This window comes from Pteropus vampyrus, unplaced genomic scaffold (assembly GCF_000151845.1).
Source record: "Pteropus vampyrus isolate Shadow unplaced genomic scaffold, Pvam_2.0 Scaffold2, whole genome shotgun sequence".
Taxonomy (NCBI): Eukaryota; Metazoa; Chordata; class Mammalia; order Chiroptera; family Pteropodidae; genus Pteropus; species Pteropus vampyrus.
Window position 1 is genome coordinate 8,243,532 of NW_011888783.1, and position 11,823 is coordinate 8,255,354.

General features: G+C 32.4%; 1 pseudogene; it reads left to right on the forward strand.

Moving 5' to 3' along the window:
* Nucleotides 1-9,601: 9,601 nt before the first annotated feature.
* On the forward strand, nucleotides 9,602-9,719 carry LOC111739387 (annotated as a pseudogene).
* The last annotated feature ends 2,104 nt before the right edge of the window (nucleotides 9,720-11,823 follow it).

Genomic DNA, 11,823 nt, shown 5'->3' on the forward strand with positions numbered 1-11,823 from the left:
AGTTATGTCTTCTATTTTTTTAGTTTAGCAGCACATTAGAGAATCTATAGCTTCCTTTTAGTTATGCTCATTTTCATTTGTTGTTATTTTTAGCTTAAATATGATGTTTATAAGGGCAGGAGTTAGGTTTTGCGCATCACTAAATGTCAGAAATTATCTCAGTGCCTGGGAAACAGTACATAATCGATGTATACATGTTGACTGAAAGGACAAATAAATGAATTCCAAATTAAATGCTAAATAATTATCAGTATTTATCATATTAGAAATTTAAACTGGTAAATGCTTAAAATATTTAATTCATTTAAAAAAATAATAAATTCATTACAGGTTAGTATCATTTTTTTTAAAAAAGTAATAACAATGACATTGGTTTACATGTTTACAAATATCTTTAATTTCTGGCTAAATAGAATTGGGTTCTCATATTTCTTCTACATTCAGTCTGTTGTGATGTCATATGTCACAGAGCCACTGGAGAATTCCACTGTACATCTGTGACAGAATGGGAGTGGAAGGGGCGGATACTGTCTTAGTATTACTGTGAAAATAGTTTTGACCTCATAGACACTGTTAAGGTCTCTGAGATTTGCTGAGGTTCCCAAACCACCCTTGAGAAACCTCGCCTATAACTTTCTGAGTAAATATTATCACATTTAACCTGTGAGGAAATTAAACCTCAGTGAGATTAAACGACTTACCAAAGATGACAGAGGAAGTAAATGATGGTTGCAGAATTAAACTCCAATCTCTTGATTCCAAAGTCAGAGTTTATCCCAGTTACCACACTTACCCTGCCAACATTTTTAACCACAACTTATATTTTCGTTTATATTTGTGACAGAGTATCCATTGACCAAGGGAGTAGAATTTCAACAGTTAAATCTCAAACAGCTCTAGATAATACTTTGCTACTAATTAATTTGCATATGTTAGAGAAAACAGAAAACTCACAAGCAAGTTCTGTTGGAGGTGCCACAAGAGAAGGAGTCTGACACCTGTTTGGTGAAAAGCTCTTCAGGTGATATTATGAGAGGAAGAGGCTAGAGATCAGGGACACCAAGGGATAAACAGGAAAACATGGCCAATACATGAGAAAAAAAATCATTCCTTCTCTGGGAGAAATTGACAAAATTTTATCCACCTGAATCTTGGATTTCTACGTGGCCAAGTAAAGCTACTTTAAAGGACAAGATTGATTCCAGAGGGGCAGAAAAGATTCGGTCTATATTTAGTCATTGATAAGGAATAGAGAGACCCCCAGGAAATGAGCAACTTGGCAGTATGTAAAATTGAGGGTTCTCATTGTCATTTGGCAAGCATTAAATTAATGATTTTTATGTTAATTAATGTATTAATATAAATCTGTGGTGAGAGAACCTGTCTCTGAGCTGTATTTAATTATTCTCAAAAGTGTGGTAAAGGACAATGATATGCAAACTCAGCAATATTCCTTGAAACTAATTACCCAGGGAAATTTTTCTAAGAATGTAGTGACACAGATAGATATTCTATAGTTTCATGTGCCAAGATTTCCTTTAAATTTTTGAAGCTGAACTATTCAAATGAATAAAAGATTACCTTTTTAAAAATGGCTATGTTTTTCTAGAAGTAATAATATTGTAAAATATATAATCATTTTACATCAGTGTGTGGCAATAATAGCATTAAATACTGAGAAGTTATCATATGCTAGACATTGTACTATATCCTTTACCTGGATTGGTTTATTAACTTCTCACAATACATCTATAAGGATGGCACTCGGGTTATCCATACTATTTTATATGTGAGGAAAAAGAAACTCAAAAAAGTTAAGTAACTTAATAAATGATGAGGCTAAGATTTGAACCCATAAAAGTTTATGTTTTTAACTAGCATGTTTTATTAATTTGATGATATTGAAGCAGAAGAATAAGCTATGACTTGATAGAATAAGGTCACCTATTTGGCTCTTAATTAGATACCAGGACCCATGCTGCCCATACACGCCCTGCTTGGGCCGTTGATCTCTCTTGGTGGAAATGCTTTCTGACTTTATTTTCAGATTGTTATATAATATATTCCTTTTTCCAGAGTATTGGAATTTTTGGAAAAATCTAAAGATCAAGGTTTGCTCAGAACTCTTGGTGAGCATGTATATATGTTTTGGGTTTTTTTTACCCCTTTAAAGGCAAAAAATAGAACAAGAACCAACAGAAAAAAAATGCACAGTACCTTTGATGTCTGGCATCAAAAAAAAAGTTTGAATCTAACCCCTAAAGAGGCTAGTTTCTCTTCTTCCTCTTCCTTCTCCTTTTGTCTTCAACAGAAACCTAGTTACCTACTAGGTGCTTGACCATTGGCAGGTCACACTCTGGCTCACTTGTAAAATAATTTAGTTAAACTAGATAATAATAATAGTAATGATCATGATGATTATAATAAAGTTAATCGTTCTATAATGTGTAACAAACTCCAGTTACATACTATATTTTATTGTGTTCAGATATTTAATTCTTACATTAATCCTAAAAAGTAGGTGCCATTATGATATGCAAGTTACAGATTAAAATAATAAAAGGATAGAGAGGTTAAGAAATTTGTCCAACACCAGTTAGTAAGTGGCTGAGCCAGGGTTAGAATCCACATGCTGACTCTGGAATCCATGACTTTAACAACTATTCAAAATTGATTTAAACCAACACTGCATTTTATCCTTTTCCAATATTCTCTAATTTTTTCATTAAGAGAATGAGTAAAGAGTACAATAATGTGACTTAATAACCACTGAAATTTCAATATACTAAAATAATGATATATTTTTAAAAGTTTTACTAAGATAACTAACATTTCGAATTTGGAAAAGAACAAATGATTCTATGGCAAAGTCACATTATAACCATAGATTATAAACAGGAAGTTATAAATGGCAATGTCTAGCAAACCAATATTTCTGTTGCAACATTTCATTGGACTGAAAATGTCAGCTTTTGTTTGATAACATGAACCAATGCTAATGCCCTATTTCTGGTTCTTAGACACACCAGGAGACTGATCCTAGGATAATGGAATTCACTCCCATTGATCTCATAGTGGAATGTGTCTTAAGAATTGGTACCATTAAAAAAATTTTTTAAAGCATTTGTCCACAAAAATGCCAGTATCTAAATAATTGTAAATCAAAATTGGGGATGGGGGATTAGTAACCATGTAGGAAAATACGTGGTACACACAAAGCCGAGCACAGAAAGAGAAATAAAAAGGCACTTGATTTAGTTTGCCTTTACCATATTCTCCCTATTACAATTACATAAAAATTCCATGAGATAGTGCAATAAAAATAGACCCCTACTGCTCCATTTGCACTTTTTGGCTACCATAACATTTAAACTTTAAACATGCAAAATCCAGCTCTGAATGGTCCATGATCAGTTTCACTTCATCTGCTTTGTTTGTTTGCTTTTAATTTGCTTAGGTGTTCTGAGTCATACTTCTATACCCAGAAGTTTCCTCTCTAAAACATTTATGAAATTTCATTACACTAAAGCCAACGGTCCACAGGTTGTTTCAAACAAGAGCATAAGATTAAATTTTGATAAGAAGTTTTATTTTGCTTTATAGATACATGTATATTACTAAAACATAAAAATAAATCTAATAGAATTCAAAATTTCTTTGCAACCAGTCATTAACTTATCTTTCCTATGACTTTGATATTACTTTAGGAATATATTTCTTTGGTAGCACATTAATATATTTATCAGAACCAATGTTTCTAATAGACCATTACATATAGTACTTCCTTTTATCTCTAATATATGAAAAACTGTACCTTGATTATAAAATGACTATCTTATGAAAAAATCATTTGCTTTGCAGAAAGTGTTACAATTGGGTCTCATATAACAGGTCTCTATTGCAGTTGAAATACAATTTGATATTTTCCAAAGTTATTTAACTAATATTTCAGACATATTTACTTGTTAAAAAGAGACACATCTGTTTTTGGTTTATTTGTGATTAAAAATAGTTTTAGTATATTGTACTTTCTTATAAAGATAATGCACACATTTTTCAGAAAAAAAAAAGGAAATAGAGAAAAGGGAAAAAAAATCACACCAATCTCATCCTCCTACAGACAGTCATTCTTATCATTAATTTCTAATTTATAGTGAAAATGCTGGTTTTTATTTCTGGATCCTCAACATGACTATAGCCATATATTTTAAAGCAATGTCCTCTTATTGCCTCATATTTATTTAGCAAAAATTCCTTTAATATGACCAATTTTTAAGACTCTTACAAATGTGAAGGTGCTAGGTTTAGCGAGTTCTACTTTGGTTTATATTTTACTTTTACTTCTTATAATAGTAGTAAAAATATGGTAAAAGAATCTTTCAAAGGTTAACGGAGGCCCTGAGCACTTAGGATTTTCAAGTTTAGGTGATGTTATTTGTAGATAATATCCAAAACAAATTTAGATTTCTTCATAAATATCAGGCCAATGTGTACCCCCAATTCACAAAAGGAGCGAATGTTGACATTACAATATCACAGCATTTGTCCTCCATCTTCAATTTGACTGCATGAACTTCATATTCAGTGACTGCTGTCAGGGACATGTTCAGTGGCCATGCAACAAACAATCCGAATTAACTTTATGGTCTTAATTCGACCCTCTCGGGCAATTTGCTTTAAGCAACTGAGCAAAACATGCCTGAACTGAGTACACTTTTATAGGTTGAAACAATTTAAAAGGGTCACACAGATAGCGTAGACCAAATACAATGTACATAGTAACAAGAATATAAATTATCACCTATTAAATGATAAAATAAAATTAAATCCTTTGCAAAATAAAAGATATGATTCTTCTCTGATGCAACTCTTTATTTTACAACACTTTCAAGGCATCTAAAGTCATGTTCTTGTGTTTGTATTTATGTGTGCAGAGATAAATGTATATGGTATCTCGTGTGTATATGAGGTAGTCTGCAACACCAACAAATATAAAATGTATAACTATTGACCATTTTCAATTTACCCATATGATAAGGTAAAATATATACCAAGATTGTAGAATAAAAATTGCAAGATCAAAGATTTTGTTATTTTGTTATATAGTTCTTTATATCAAGAGCGGCACAAGTACCTGCAAAAGGGACTTGTGATAGTATACGAACTGTGATAGTATACCTCATTATCTCTACCAGAAAGCAAATAAAGAACCCACATTGACAATGGATTGGCCAGATGATATCACCCAGAAAATGTACTTTCTTTTTGTCTTTTTTTTTTTCCTAAACCATATATGTGTTTAGAATAGACAACATCTATATTCACATGATAATGAAACAAGGAGATTGTCTTGCTATAAACACTCTTCCAAAATATTAATTTTGATATTCATTTTTTAACTTACTTTTATCAGATTTTAATAGGAATAAAGCTTTCATATATGGTTGCTGTAAAAAATTCAAACAATATAGTATATAAAGGGAAAAAGTAAAAATGTATATACCTAATTCATGTAACAGTGCTGTCTGTTTTCTTCAAGGCTTTTAAAATACATTTACATAATTTTATAGTTATTTTTAATATAAACTACGTATGTATATATATATATATATATATATATTACTTTGCCCAATTTTTACTCCTTATGAATAATAACAGTACTCATGTATTCTTATGTATTTTTGAGCAGATTAAATTAACACTGAATTATGTAAATTGTGAATATATATGTGCACACATATATAAAATATACGCTTCACACACGAAATATATATAAAGATATATATAAAATATCCAGGTTTGTTTTTTTTTACTGATGAGTATTTAGGTTATATCTAGATTGTTGCTATAGTAAACAATATTGAAATGAATATCCTTAAAAAAAATCTTTTGGTAATTATTTTGTAGTTATAATAATATCATAAGGATAACATGCTAGAAAGTTGCTGAGGAATACTATCCAATAAAAGTTACTGATGGTATGTGTCTTTTACAATTTTTTCATAATTTGGAGTTGTCTTTTTAATGGGCGCACTCTATGAGGGTAATTCTTTTCCCCATGCAGCCTATGAGGCTTGGATTTCATAAGGCATAGAACAGATATAAGATCATTTTCCTGGGAGCTTGTGTAATCCTTCTTCCTTAATAACAGGGTTATTATATCTAATTGAATGATACATGTATTTAAATGTGACCTTTTTGTCATGCCACTGGCTACAAATTTGATTTGCCCAGTTATATCTTGTTGGGAAAGAGGACAGATTCTTTTTGAATGTATATAAATAACAACATTCTACAAAAAGTAAAGTGACTCAGCAAATGTGCTTTGTACAATATTTGCCTTAGTCCAGCTTCTTCTCAAAAAGTAGAATCTGAGACATGGACTTGCATGTCCACATTATCAAGCTGTGTACAACTGGCCCTTTATAATGTTTGACTTAGTCTTATTAAGAACACTATACTGAAAGAGCAGTTTTTTCTGAACTATATTGTTTTATCATTATAAATTTTCTTCAATTTATAGCTTAAATATTCTATATATGTATGCTGAGACATCAGCATGTAACTAAATGAATAATTTAAAGTGTTTAAAATATATTAACCTTAGTGTACAAGACAATGCCTGTACTATAGGGCATTAACAGGAATTAATCACAATAAATTTCTAACATGGAGCTTAATAAACAGACAAAAAGATGTCCTTTATTTTGCTACTACTGAACCTAGTACACCTTCAGCCCTGATATACTACTACCCGCAAACTCCTAGTCTGGATCCTATGCCTCAGAACACCCTCTCGCCCTCTTTTTGAAGTACCTGCCTCCATCTGCCTAGGCCCAGCAGAGGTCAGCAGAGGTGTTCAGGCAAGACAGCACAAGGTCAGATTTGCTTCTGCATTAGCTCCAGATCCAACATGGGATCCACTCTGTTTTTCCCCTCAGAGAATTCTCCTACCCTCTATCCCATGCATGGATTCCAGATCACTGGAACTTGATTCTACATGGTTATCCCTGAGCCCCGTGGCTCGGCCCTAGCAGTTCATTCCCCACTGCAGGCCAGTGATGCATTTCTTTCACAGAAGTAAGCAAGATTAACCTAGCAGAATGGTGCTGACATTGATAAGAAAGGTATTTGGGATGATTCTCATTCACAGGAGACATGAGACAAGTTCACTACTCTGGAAAATATACAGATATACAGTCTGCTATCAAACCTTCAGTTCAAGCCACATATATGGCTTTATTTGTCAGTCTTTCTATTATGATAACCATCTCTTGCCTATACTACTCAAGGGCAGCAGGGGTGACAGGAAATGTCTTTTATCCTGTGTGTCCACTCCTCCCCGCTTTTCACTGGCACTCAGATTGGTCATTCCATGCCCTCCACAGGTCGTACTCCAGGAAATACACCTATTTCCTACAAGGATGTAAGAGATTGTTGTTCTGCAGTGCATGGACTCTCCCAATTGATGTCCACTCTTGCTCTTTTTCAAATGATAATACTGTGCTTTTCAAGGCTGGTGTTAAGCCAAACCTGAGGAACAACAATCATTCTTTTCATGAATAGTACTACTCTTCTTATTCCACCCATGGTTCCTTGCCCAACTCACTCTCTGGTGACAGTGAGTGGTGGTGGGGAGTGCAGTAAACATTAAAAAGGCCACATTCTGGTAATGCACTGACTACAGCCTAAAGAGTTAAGAGAAGTTGTGATTGGACGATGTGCTATTCTACATTTATACTACAAAATTCTGAACGATACATTTAACGTAACCAGAAAAAAAAATGCATTTACATTTTATTGCATACTCTGGGCAAGTGCTGCATTTGTGGTCATTATTAATGAAACATAATGACAATCTTAGAATTATTGGAAGCCAGCATTAACTGGAGGCACAATGGATGGATGATGTAGCAGCACCATGAGTAATGATGTAACCAGGTTTAAACAAATGGTACTGGAGAACTGCAGAAGCAGGATCTATGCTATTTCAATACAAGCAGTTTCCCAAGAGCCATTACCTTGTAGGTAATAATAGTACTGTTAACTTTTTATGTGGTAGGAGATGGGAAATTAGCGATGAATGCACAATCAATAATAAAGAAAATGAAGAGATGATTCTTAGATCTGAAGAGGAAGAGATGGTGCCAGAACAACATGAAGAATCTTCATATTCACTGAGCTGATGATCAGCAAATATTTAAGTACATTTTCTCTAACAATCTAAGTTATTGTTGATAAATTACAATATACTATATTTCACAGTGGCCCATGAATTTTGTAATTCATTTTTAATTACATTGTTTGTATACATAGGAGTCTCATAAAAAAAAATATATATATATATATATATGTCCAGGGCCCACACACCCTAGAAGTGACCTTGCCATATGAGCAAACTCCAAATCATCTTTAATTTTCTTAAAGTGATAAAAGTTAATTTGCTTATGAACATTATTGTACTAGTTATCTACTGCTGTGTAGGAGATTACCCCCAAAATTTAGCAGCTTAAAACAATAAGATCAGAAATATAAGAATGGCTTAGATGAATGGTCCTGGCTTAGGTAGCTGAAACACATTCAAGTCGTTGCCATGTAGGCCCTTCCCAGGGCTGCTCACATGTCAGCTGGCTTCCTCCAGAGTAAATGGTCCTAGAAAAGTGGGCATGTTGGAGACAGAGTTACAGCTTCTGCATATCCTAATCTCAGAAGCTATATCCCATCCTTATTGCCATACTCTATTCTTTAGAAGTGAGTCACTAAGTCCAGCTTATACTCAAGGGGAAGAGAATAAAGATCTACTTCTTGAGGAGAAGAGTATCACAACATGTGTGTACATATTTTTTCCAGCCTTATTGAAGTATACGTGACAAATAAAATTATATATATTTAAAATGCATACATGATGATATACATTGTGAAAGGATTACCACAAATTAATGAACAAATTCATCACCTCACATTGTGTGTGTGTGTGTGTGTGTGTGTGTGTGTGTGTGTAGTGAGAAAACTTCAAAAATTCAGCACATATATATATATAGAATATATACACACATACATACAATGTGTACATATTTTTTTTAATTCCACAATGACCTATGCATCTTTTACAAGTTATTAGGCATTGTCATTTCATAGTGTACAAAAATAATAATAAATAATGAGCAAGAATATATATTTAGCTAGGCAACCCAGTGTTTTTGTTTGTTGGTTTATATGTATTTTCTATCATTTTAAATCGAAATCTATTTAGAAATTGTGGAGGCAGACAAACTATATATTGGTAAATTCAATTAATTATAATTTTATAGTTTTATATCAGTTAAGGATTTTGGAAATTATTTTTAAACCGATATTTCTATAAGAAGCATATTTATTATTATGATTTTGGTTGTAAGGTGATGATTTGTATTTTTTTCCACATAAGCAGTATAAATGTTTTTATATTCTATTCTAAAAAACAATATAAATTTAGTTGAACATTGTGTTTTATAATCATATTAATTTAATATATTTGGAAAGGATTATAACTTAATAGAATCATATATCCAAGGAATTAGTAAGTTTAAATTAATTAAGATATTTATAAAAATTCACTCAGGTCTATGGCCATGCCACCTTGAACAAGCCCGATCCATTCTGATCTCAGAAGCTAAGCAAGGTCGGGCCTCGTAGTACTTGGATGGGAGACCACCTAGGAAGACCAGGTGCTATAGGCATAAAAAATTAAAAATTAAAAATTAAAAAATTAAGGGATCGTAAGCTGACAAGTTCGTTGCAATCTGTGAGGTTAACCAAGGGTTGCCTTGCCTAAAAAAAAAACTCAAATTTTGCACAAATTACATTACACTAACATTTTTGGACTGTGATAAAATCAAGATGAAATGTAAATTAGCTAACCTGAATAATTTGCTCAGCTATTCATTTGATTAGAAATATTACAAATAATTTTTTAAACCTTAAATTTTGTTTAACATCACCAAAGTTCTCAAGATTTTCTTCTACCAACCAGAAGTCAATTTTAATGTATTTGCTTCATATGCTATTCCCTGTCAACCAGTCTTTATCTGCAACTTGATCCTTTCTCTGAGTTGATGTTTTTTTTTAATTTAAAGAACAGCACTTTTGAATCATTTGGATATTTTTTCTATTTCTAATTATTGAGTTTTGTTTTGTTTTATTAGCTTTGATTCATGTGAGTACTTGTTAGTCTCTCTATAAGTCAGTCAAAATTGAAGCTCCAAGGGGCTTGATTATCTAATTTATTAATTTCCTGAGAGTTAAGCAAAGGATATGCATATGTTTAAAAAACAATTCATAAACACAATAAAAGTCTCTTACCAAACTGTCAGAGAGAGAGGAGTGTTTAGGGATAGCTGCTTTCTGCAAGATATGTCATTTAGCATTGAGCTGAGCCCTAGGTAGGGATCGTAGTACAGAGGCTGCACACCAGGAAGCTCCAGGATAAAGATTTTATATTCAGTGAATATTGCTCAACTGTTTTCTCTAGTTCTTATCCAAATAGGCTGTGGATTAAAATATGGACTTAACTTTAATATTTACTGTTCATTAAGCATTTATGTATTAATAATTAAGGTTAATTTAAAAATTAATTAATGTTAAGTAATAAATGGTTATTAGACTTTTTTATGGTGACATTGGTTAACGAAATCCAGTAAGTTTCAGCTGTACATTTTAACAGTAAGGCATATATATATTTACACTGTATGTTATTAACATGTTTTGTTTATCAAATATTTTGATCACATCTGCATTTGTCTCATTTATGTATTTTTATAGACTGCTCTCATTCTTTCAAAAGAAAAGAAAGAAAAAATATCTTACACTGGGGCTCAAATTTCTAGACAAGCCAGCAATGATCTTTCACATTTAATCTACATTTCAAGTATAAAACACAGCTACATTTGTACAACTGTTATTAAAACTAACTAAAGATATCTCAAAAATCAGAGAATTCTGATCTCTAAACCGTGCATATATGACAATGATGTGCAAAAACAATGGAATTTTTAAGATCAACTGCTAGTATCCAAAAGTCTAAAACAAGAAAGGGAGAATGTGACAGCAACTCTCCCTCCCCGCCGCTCCCCAAAAAAGCTGTATTATAAAAGAAAAAACATTTCTTGGTGAGAAGAGAAAAAGTCTTTTTTTTTTTAATACTTGCATACATACAGACCTATAGAAAACTATCAGAATCAGTTTTACAAATTTAGCTATGAGTAAGTACATTATTAACTTTTTCAATAAAAACTCTACCTGTTGATTTCTTCGGCCATGTGATAGGAAGGTCAAAGAAATACAAAGGTTATCTTAAACATACTTGTCAAACATACTTCCTTGACCCAGAGGATGCTCTCTACTCACGTGGGCATAAAACTTTGTTTTTGTGTTTTTTTGTTTTCTTTAAGTGATATAAGCTCTTAATAATACACACAGACAAGTCAAACAACAGAGTATGCTGTAAAAAGTCAGAAGATAAAATAGCCTCTGTAAAGACAAAAATTGACTCAAGCAACTTTTTAACCTCATAGCTGATACAGGCAGATGGTCCTACTAAATTTATGTCCTATAATGTCTTGTAACCTGGTAGCAAAGATATGGGTATTCCAAAAGAGAGATGATAGAATCACCAAGACAAGAGACCAAAACAATATAAACTCACCCATTTTGTCATTTGTTACCTAACAAGAACCAGTTAACCAGATCCTATAGTTAATACTGGGCTCTCAATGTTTTATCACTAACAGAAGACACACACTGGCAACCAATCAGGTACAAAAGAGAACCAGACCTCACCAAGAA